We start from the raw sequence: 9,787 nt of genomic DNA on the forward strand, positions 1-9,787 counted from the left end.
CACAGAGAGAGAGGCAGGGACACACAGAGGGAGAAGCAGGTTCCCCACTAGGAGCCCGATGTGGGACTCGATCCCAGGACCTCAGGATCATGACCTGAGCCAAAGGCAGACGCTCAACCATTGAGCCACCTAGGCATCCCTAGGCCCCTTAATTCTGAGGAGCAGAATAGATATGGGAAGGACGGACTGACAACCTGAAAGGTTGGAGATGGCTGGAAGACAAGGCAATAGGGGCTAGTACGGAGAGCCCTGGACTGGGTATCAGAATTGCTGAGTTCTGAGCTCTGCTCTGTCCCATAAAAGTGTATCATCTTGGAGAAAAGTTTACTCTCAAACCTCAATCTTTCTTATCTGATGACAGGCTTGATTATGCCTACCTTGCCTGATACATCCGTGTATCAGATCTTCACATTGTACACCTTAAACCGGTACAGTGTTCCGTGTCAACTCTACCCCCAAAAAGCTGGAAAGAAAAGGGAGTAATGACCATTGAGCTAGAGGTTTGAGTCAACATTTTCTGCTAAAAATGAGAAGACAGTAACAGAAGAGAGAAAGTAGGAGCTGGGGTAGAACAAGGACTCAAATATCTGGCTAAAGGGTCTGGACATAATTTTGTAGGCAATGGGGTATCGTTAATAAATTTCGTGATATTATTAGAACTAGGCACAAGAAGGATTAGTCTATTAACAATATATAAGATGATTTGGAGAGAGAAAAGGCTGCAAGTGGAGAGACCAATTAGGACAAGATCTTAACTGTGCAAGCCTGAAGTATCAAGATCATAACATTTTTCACCATCAAATAGACAGAACTTCTAAAAAATTGATTATATCCATTTGTGCCATAGCATGGGAAAATAGGCACTCTCAGATTCTATTGGTGTAGGTATAATTTGGTATAGCCATTTTGGAGAACAATTTGGCCTTATCAAAATTTAAAATCAAAAAAAAAATTTTAAATCAGCTCACCATCTGGCATATAAATTCTATCTATAGATATGCTTTTGCTTATCCCTCTTTTCTTTCTACCTTTCTTTCTTTTTTCCTTTCTTTTTCTTTCCTCCTTCTATTTTCCTTGGTGTTTTGTTTTGTTTTGTTGTTATTTTTTAGTTAGGCTTACTTCAGACAGGTAAATTCAATCCAGTAATTCAATCAGATAAAATTCACCTTTTTTCAAGTTTATACTTTAATGACTTTTGGAAAATGTATGACATCCTACAGCCACCACCATGTATAGAACATTTCTATTGTACTCAAAAGTGCCTTTAGGCCAGCTAGCTAGTTCACCCCCTGCCTCTACCCCAATCCCTGATAACCATTGATCTAATTTCTGCTTCTATAGCTTTGCCTTTCCCAGAATTTCATATCAATGGAATGATACAGTATGTAGCCTTTTGGGTCTGGTTTCTTTTACTTATCATGTCTTGAGATTCATCCGCCTTGTTACATATATCAGTAATTTGTTCCTTTCTATTGCTAACTGGTATTCCATTTAATGGATGTACCATGGTTCGTTTATCCATTCACCAATTGATGGACATTTTGGTTGTCTTCAGTTTATTGTTTTGGGGGGGTAGTTTTGCTTGGTTATTGGCTATTATGAATTCAGCTGTTACCAATGTTTGCTCTCAGGTCTTCACGTGAACATATGTTTTCATTTTTCTTGGGTAAAATATCTAGGAATTGAATTCCTAGGTTATGTAATAATTGTATATGTGACTTAATAAGAAACTGCCTAGTTGTCTTCCAAAGTGAATATCTTACATTCTTATACATTCCAGCAATGTATAAGAGTTCTGGTTGCTCCACATCCTTGTCAACACTTGCTTTTGTCATTTTAATTTGAACAATTCTAGTAGGTGTGTAGTGGTATCTCCTTGTGGTCTTAATTTGCATTGTCCTAATGATGAATAACATTGAGTGCCTTTTCATGTGCCTATTTGCCATTGATATTTCTTTTTTGGTGAAGTGTCTCTTCAAATCTTTTACTCATTTTATAATTGGATCTCTTGTCTTCTCCTTATCAAGTTGTATGTATCATTATAAATCCTACATACAAATCCTTTCAGATAAGTATTTTGAAAATATTTTCTCCTGGTCCATAACTTTTCTTTTCATTCTCTTAACAGTATCTTTCACAAAGCAGAAGGTGTTTTTTTGTTTGTTTGTTTTTTGTTTTTTGTTTTTTAGCAGAAGGTTTTTAATTTGATAAAGCCCACTTTTCATTTTTTCCTTTTTTTTTTTTTGGCTCATGCTTTTTGTGTCCTACATAAGATATTTTTACTTAACCCAAGGTCATAAATATTTTCTTCTATGTTTCCTTCTGGAAATGTAATTTTGAGCTCTTATGTTTAGCTCTGTGATCCATCTAAGTCAACTTTTATATTTTTGTGAGATAAGCGTTGCAGTTAATTTTTTTTTTTTTTTTTGGCGTATGTCAGTTGTTACAGCACCATTGGTTGAAAAGACTACTCTTTCTCCATTTAATTGACTTTATACCTTCTCAAAATTAATTGCTATATTTGTGTGGGTCTATTTCTGGACTTCCTATTCTGTTCCATGGAAGATCTATATATTACATCTGGGAGGGAAAAAAAGCAAGACATTGTATTGTATAATCCCATTAATGAGAAAAAATTTGATTATAAATCCACTATTTTAAAAAAGCATACGTGGATCACTGGGCAAAGAAACAGAATTTGGGGAGGGGTTGGGGAATAAATATATGAAAGGGAAACATTTGCTTTTTACTCTCTATATTAATGCATCTGATTATAATAATATTATACCATTTGCATTTTTAACACAAGTATGTACTATTTTGTATTTAAAGTTTTTTGGGAAAGATAGGCCTCATGTAAGCGGGGTATGGGGTAGGGACAGAGGGAGAGGGAGAGAGAGAATTTTAAGCCGACTCCACGCTCTGCACAGAGCCCCACGCTGGGCTCCATCTCACAACCTTGAGATCATAACCTGAGCCAAAACCAAAAGTCAGTCACTTAACCAACTGAGCCATGCAGTCCCTCATGTATTTAAATTTTTTTAAGATTTCATTTATTTATTCATGAGAGACAGAAAGAGAGGCAGAGACATAGGCAGAGGAAGAAGCAGGCTCCCTGTGGGGAGCCCAATGTGGGACTCCCGGGACCCTGGGATCATGTCCTGAGCCAAAGGCAGATGCTCAACCACTGAGCCACCCAGGCGTCCCTAAATTTTTTTAAAAAAGATTTTATTTATTTATTCATGAGAGACACACAGAGAGAGGCAGAGACATAGGCAGAGGGAGAAAGAGGCTCCATGCAGGGAGCCGGACGTGGGACTCAATCCAGGGTCTCCAGGATCATGCCCTGGGCCAAAGGCAGCACTGAACCGCTGAGCCACCCAGGCTGCCCCCTAAATGTTTTTCAATAAAGACTTTGTGGGTTTGAATGGAAATTATAAAACAGATGAGACATATTCTGGATATTATATCAACTAATAATTATGAGGAGAGAAAAGAATAAAGGATAGATGATTCAGAAGCTCTGAGGCCATGACTTCTCAGCCCTTTGGCTAAGATCAAGTGCAGAGGGTCTGAGGCTATATATGTAAGGATAGATAACAGGAAGTCAGTTGGAGAGTCTGGGTTAGGGGGAAAGATCCTCGAGGGCAGAGTGGTTGGCTGTGGGAGCTTGGCCAGCACCCAGAGAGCAACATTAATACAAGTAGTGGGTAGTGAGGGTGAGCACCAGGCTAGGGAGGTAAGGCAGGTAGGGCTCAAAATGTATATATGGAGGGCAGCCCTGGTAGCGCAGCGGTTTAGCGCTACCTGCAGCCCAGGGCGTGATCCTGGAGACCCAGGATCGAGTCCCACGTCAGGCTCTCTGCGTGGAGCTTGCTTCTCCCTCTGCCTCTCTCTCTCTCTCTCTCTCTCTGAATAAATAAATAAATAAAATCCTTTTAAAAATGTATATATGGAGATCATGTGCACAGAGTTGTTAGCTGCAGATGTGAGGGTGAATGACTGAGTCTGGAAAAATGGGAGAGAAGAAAAGAAAAGGGTTGAGGACAGGCCCTTGCTAAAGAATTTCATTATGGAAAAGCTGAAAGGGAATAGAAAAAGGCAGAGAGACTCTGAGGAAAGCTGAGGAAAATAAGGGAAGTGTGTTGTCACCACCAACACCCTGGATGGAAGCTTCAGAAGGGAATGGTCAGTGCCAGGGTTGACGAGGACTGAGAAAATCTCCTTGGGCTTGATGACATGATCACTAAAAAGAGACTTTCCATTGAAATGGCAAGTGTGAGGGGCAAACAAGGGGAAATGAATGAGCTGAGCTGCTTGGGAAATAATGGCAGTCAGAGGATGGTACATAGCAGGGTGAGACAGATTTTAGGATAGAGAAGACTGAACATCCCTGGTGACAGAAGAGAAGGTGTCTGAAGACAGTGAGAGAATGAAGTGCAAGGGAGGGATCATCAAGTACATTCTCAGAGCTTAGAGGAGATGGAATCAAGAACAACATGGATGTCTTTTGAAAAGGCAGAGCCAATGACCCCATGTCCAGTATCATGAGAACGGCTTGATAGAATCATATTGCAGTAGGAGGGAATCCATCCTTCTGTTACAATAACTGTAAAGATGCAGGGCATGTTTGGTTATAATGTTAAATGGGGAAAAATACTAAATATAAAATATTTTGTGAGTTACTATAAAATAGGTATGACTAGAAAGGAATTGGACCACACTTTAGATTGTTGTAGTAAAATAAGGAATTATGAGCATTTTATCCTTTGATGATGTTGTTAGATTTGTCTTTTCGGTATAAAAAATGTTTGTAATGTCTTCCTCTAAGAGAAGATGGTAACGGATCAAGATGGAGGTTTAAGGTGCTTTCTCCTTCTTCAACACCATAAGTTAGATGACAGGATTTGGACTTGAAGTGTGAAAATCCAAAAAAGGAAAAGATTGGCAGGAGCTACAGTAGGTAGGGAAGGTTTCACAGACTGCATGGGTCTTAAGTTGGGTCTTGAACAATGGGAATGATGGGTTACATTTGTTTAAAAAAAAAGAAGGAGAAAAGGAGAGATGGTTTGGCAGAGAAAAGAACAGTAGAAAGGCAAGACACAAGCATAGAAATGAATAGAATGTGGACAGGGGCCACTTGCCTATCTGGAAGAAAAGCTATTTAGAAGGGATCTGGGGACACCAGAACAAATACATAGGATATGGTGAGATTGTAGCAAGCAAAGAGTTCAAGTCAGCCATGATCTAAATGAGATAAGGTTTCCCCCACTATTCAAAAGTAGGGCACTGCTATGAAACCTTTCTTTTTGGAAATGGCATAAAGCGGAGAATATATCCTACTCTCAGAAAACTGGAAAGACATACATTAGTACTGTAACAACTATTTTCGTGAAAGTGAAAATCCTCTTTGGATTTCTTTCCATTAGCAAAAACAGGTACTAATGTAAGTCTTCCGTAAAAGCCAAGTGGCCTAACATGAACTTTCAGGAAGTGTAGGGTACCTGTTATTACCTTAATTTACCTATGGGGGACCTCCTGGCTATCAAAGGGAAGGCCAGTGCGGGGAGTGACATTGTTAAGCACTGATGACCACAAGTACAATGTTTGTTTGTTTGTTTGTTTGTTTGTTTATAAGAGAGAAGAGTTTGGGGGTGGGGCAAAGAGAGAGGGAGAGAGAATCTCAAGCAGACTCCCCAATGAGTGCAGAGCCCAACATGGGGCTTGACACGGGGCTCAATATCACAACCCTGAGATCAAAACCTGAGCAGAGATCAAGAGTCACTTAGCCAACTGAGCGACCCAGGCGTCCCCACAAGTACAATGTTTAAACCCAGGATCCTTGTCCTGGATGGAATGGGCTGGAAATGTCTGTCCTTCTTGCACAATTTCGTGGCAAGTGAGAATGTTCCTAAGGCACAATCCCAGACTTGCCTCACTGTCCATTGCAGTTTGCCTCACCTCCTCTCCCCCAATTCCTGCCCCACCAATATACAAGCTGCCACAGATCAACTGGCTCAGTCCTCTGCCCACACTCTCTGTGGTCACTTCCCACTATAGCCCCAAACCCGGCAGCTCTCCTGAGGCATGCCAAAAATCCACATAAGAATCACGGCAACAGTTGGTGAAAGCTGTTTTTAGAATCATCCTCATTCTCTGGCATTCCACTAACTCCAACTCACATATGACTGTGTTCTAAAACTCATCGACTCTGGCTCCAATTCAGAAGGAGAAGAATGATGATAGTAGTCTAGCTCAGTCTCTTCTTCCATCTTGTCATGAGTTCGGATGAATTACATGAATAAACAAAGCCAAACCACAACAATTAGGTATCTGTCCTGATTACCCTGATTTTCTAGAAAACTCCTTCTTCACTCAAAACCTTCCATGGACACCCTTCCAAGGACAGATCTCTGCTCTTGAGTCTCTTGGAGTTGTTGGCAGAGCACTCCTTCTCCAGGAAGTCCTCCGTGACCTGCCGAAGCTGGATCTATTGTCCCTCCTCTGTGCTGCCATGAGTCCCTGTCATGCCTCTGTCACTGCATTGACCACGCAGGATAAAACTTCATGTATCTCTACGTTCTTCAAGGGCAGAGACCTTCTTATTTTCATCTCTTTATTCCCTAGTGTCTGGTGCGGTGCTCGGCAGATTGCAGGGCTCAATTAATGCTTGTTGAATGAATAAGGAGAAAATACAAAAAATAAGCTCCAAGCCAGCCTCTTCCCTCACCTCATCCCTCCCTTCTCCCCGGTGAACAATTAACCTAATTAGCTAATTAGGTTAACTTAGCAAATTAATCTAATGGGAGCATGAGTTTGCCCACAGTTCTTTGGTGCCAGGGCCAGAAGGGATGTTCTGTGTGACATCTACTAAATCACCCTTACACTGACACAGAACTTCTCAGACTTCAAAGTACATCCAGAAATGCCAGATTCCTCTGCTATGCACTTTGAAACACCGATGGAGAGTGCATGAGAAACATAAAAGGTCACTTCCGATATGACATTATCCTGGTCTTACACGGGCTTCGTGAGCTATGGTAATTGGCACCAGCAAACATTTATTAAATTTAGTGAACTAACACTCTTCACAGAAGTAGAGGAAAAACACAATCTCTGCCCTTTAGGATATGGCAATCTCCAAACAATAAAATATGCTTACAAAATTTGAATTTCATAGGCTCTGGGTGACAATTGTAAGAAGCTGGATAAAATTATCTGCCCACAAACAACTCTTTGTGGAACTCATCTGCCATTTAAAAGGGCAAGTTAAGACATTTCTAGACCAGCACTGTCTAGAAGATAGAACTTTCTGCGACAGCGCAACTGTTCCACTGAAGTAGCCCCTAGCCACAAATGGCTATCAAGCACTTCAAGTGTAGCCAATGCAACCAAGGTACTGAATTTTTAGTGGGTTTTTAAATTTTTTTAAGTTAGTTTAACATTAAATGTCCACATGTGCCTAGTGGCCATCATATTGGAGAGCACAGCTCTAGACCACTGGAACAAAGTGCGATGACTGCCATGTGATAAACTAAATCTAGAAACTGCCAATTTGTAGCACAGAATTCAGATGTGATCACAAATCCTGGACATGGCACGGATATCCATGACAAACACAACTTTCTATACCAGAGTTTCCTCATTTGTAAAATGGAAATGATCATAGACACCTCGTACCACCCTCAGTGCTGTATCCCCCTAACCTTCTGAGCATCAACTTGAACTTCAAGGTTTGGGTATGATGGGCCGTCTACCTGACTCTCAAATCAGAATTGAATGCAGCCACCATCACCCATGACCACAGATGTCTGAGGGATTTCCACGTGCAGTACAGATTAGGCACCAGGTGGACAAAAAATAAATCGTCTGCAAATAAAGCATCTCTAGTGAAGACAAATGCTTCGTAAATATTAAAACTTTGAAAGCTCCCCCATCACGCTTCAAATAAAATCCATTGCTCAGCACGCCCTGCAAAGGTTCTCAGACTCCTGCAGGTAAGTTGAGCCACTGAGACCATCCTTCCAGTGGCTGCCCCAGGGCTTCTGCACCTGCTCCTCTCCCAAGGCCCCTTGTCCTTCACGCCCCACCCCCACTGTGATCTGAACAGCTCCCCTCCATGCCAGCTCTCCTTGACTGTTCTATGCCCATCTAAGGAGTCATTTTTTTATTTTTAAAAAAGATTTTATTTATTTATTCATGAGAGACACACAGAGAGAGAGAGGCAGAGACACAGGCAGAGGGAGAAGCAGTTTCCATGCAGGGAGCCCGATGTGGGACTAGATCCCCGGTCTCCAGGATCATGCCCTGGGCTGAAGGTGGCGCTAAACCGCTGAGCCACCCGGGCTGCCCTAAGAAGTCATTCCTGTTAGTTTCTTATTCCTTAGCACTTACTACTTGAAACTGCTGATTTCACTCTGGTTTCATGTCTATTTTGCCACTAAACCATAATCTCCATGAGGACAGACACTATTCTGGTTTAGAGAGTGTTTACACAAAAAACTGATGCTCAGACTCTTGGGCCAGGACTATGTATTTGTGTTACAGCTCCACTACTTACGTTAGCCCCTTTGTGCTTCAGTGTCCTCATCTATAAAATGGAACAATAGGGATCCCAGGGTGGCTCAGTGGTTTAGCACTTGCCTTCAGCCCAGGGCGTGATCCTGGAGACCTGGGATCGAGTTCCATGTTGGGCTCCCTGCGTGGAGCCTGCTTCTCCCTCTGCCTGTGTCTCTGCCATTCTCTCTGCATCTCTCATGAATAAATAAATAAAATCTTAAAAAAAATAAAATGGAACAATAATAGTAACTACCCTATGCAGTTGTATGAAGATTAAATGAATTCACATACATAGAAAAACAGCCTAGCACATAGGCTGTACATCAGTGTTAGCTATCAGCATCCTTTGCCACTATTGGGTCAGTACCTGGTACAGTGCCCGGCATGAAGTAGGGTTTCAGTAAACATTAACTGAATGATTGAATTTCCATCAGGCTACTATCGTTAGGTTTTGATCTTTTTCTTTCCAACCAGTTTTGCTATCTTGAAGCAATGACAATAATCTCTAAAAGCATGCGAAATAATTACAACAGTAACCAGTCAATTTATAAAGTGATTTTCCTGGTTTTTAAAGATACAGAACACCAAGTTAATGAAGTATCTACTTGCTTCTAGCTTCTGAGTCTTTTAAATATTACACAGTGACTTTGCAAGATCTACAAAGTAATCTTCTGATGTTCATTATTCATTCTGTTGACATGATGAATATATTTGGAGTTCTGTGATCTGCTAGTCTTGTATTTTGGGAAGTAAGTTCTACTTAGCCATGGTGTAGTTTGGAACATTGGGTTTAGATGAAGACAAACTTGACTTTAAACATTGGTTTACCCTTTATTAACCATGTAACTTTGGCCGTGACTTTTCTGAGCTTTCGGTTCCTTACCTAAAAATGGAAATGTTAGTAGAATTCCCACTTCACAGTGTTATAAGAAAGTAAGTTAAAGAACTAGGTAAACCACTCAGTAGAGTAATTGGCACTAATGATATATCAGGATAATTATTATTGTTCAGTTCTTTGCTGGAATTTTATTTAAGAATTTTGTAACTACATTCAAAACTGAAACTGGCTTCTAATGGAATTTTTAAGGAATTTTCCTTGTCAGTGTTAAGAATAGCACCTATTTAACTCACAGAATTAATGTGGGATCATGCCATAGTCCTCATTTTTCTAAAAAGAACTTTAATTTTTTATTACACATTGTAGAAAAGGTAGGATATACAGAGAATC

The sequence above is a fragment of the Canis aureus genome, chromosome 15, assembly GCF_053574225.1.
Source record: "Canis aureus isolate CA01 chromosome 15, VMU_Caureus_v.1.0, whole genome shotgun sequence".
Taxonomy (NCBI): domain Eukaryota; kingdom Metazoa; phylum Chordata; class Mammalia; order Carnivora; family Canidae; genus Canis; species Canis aureus.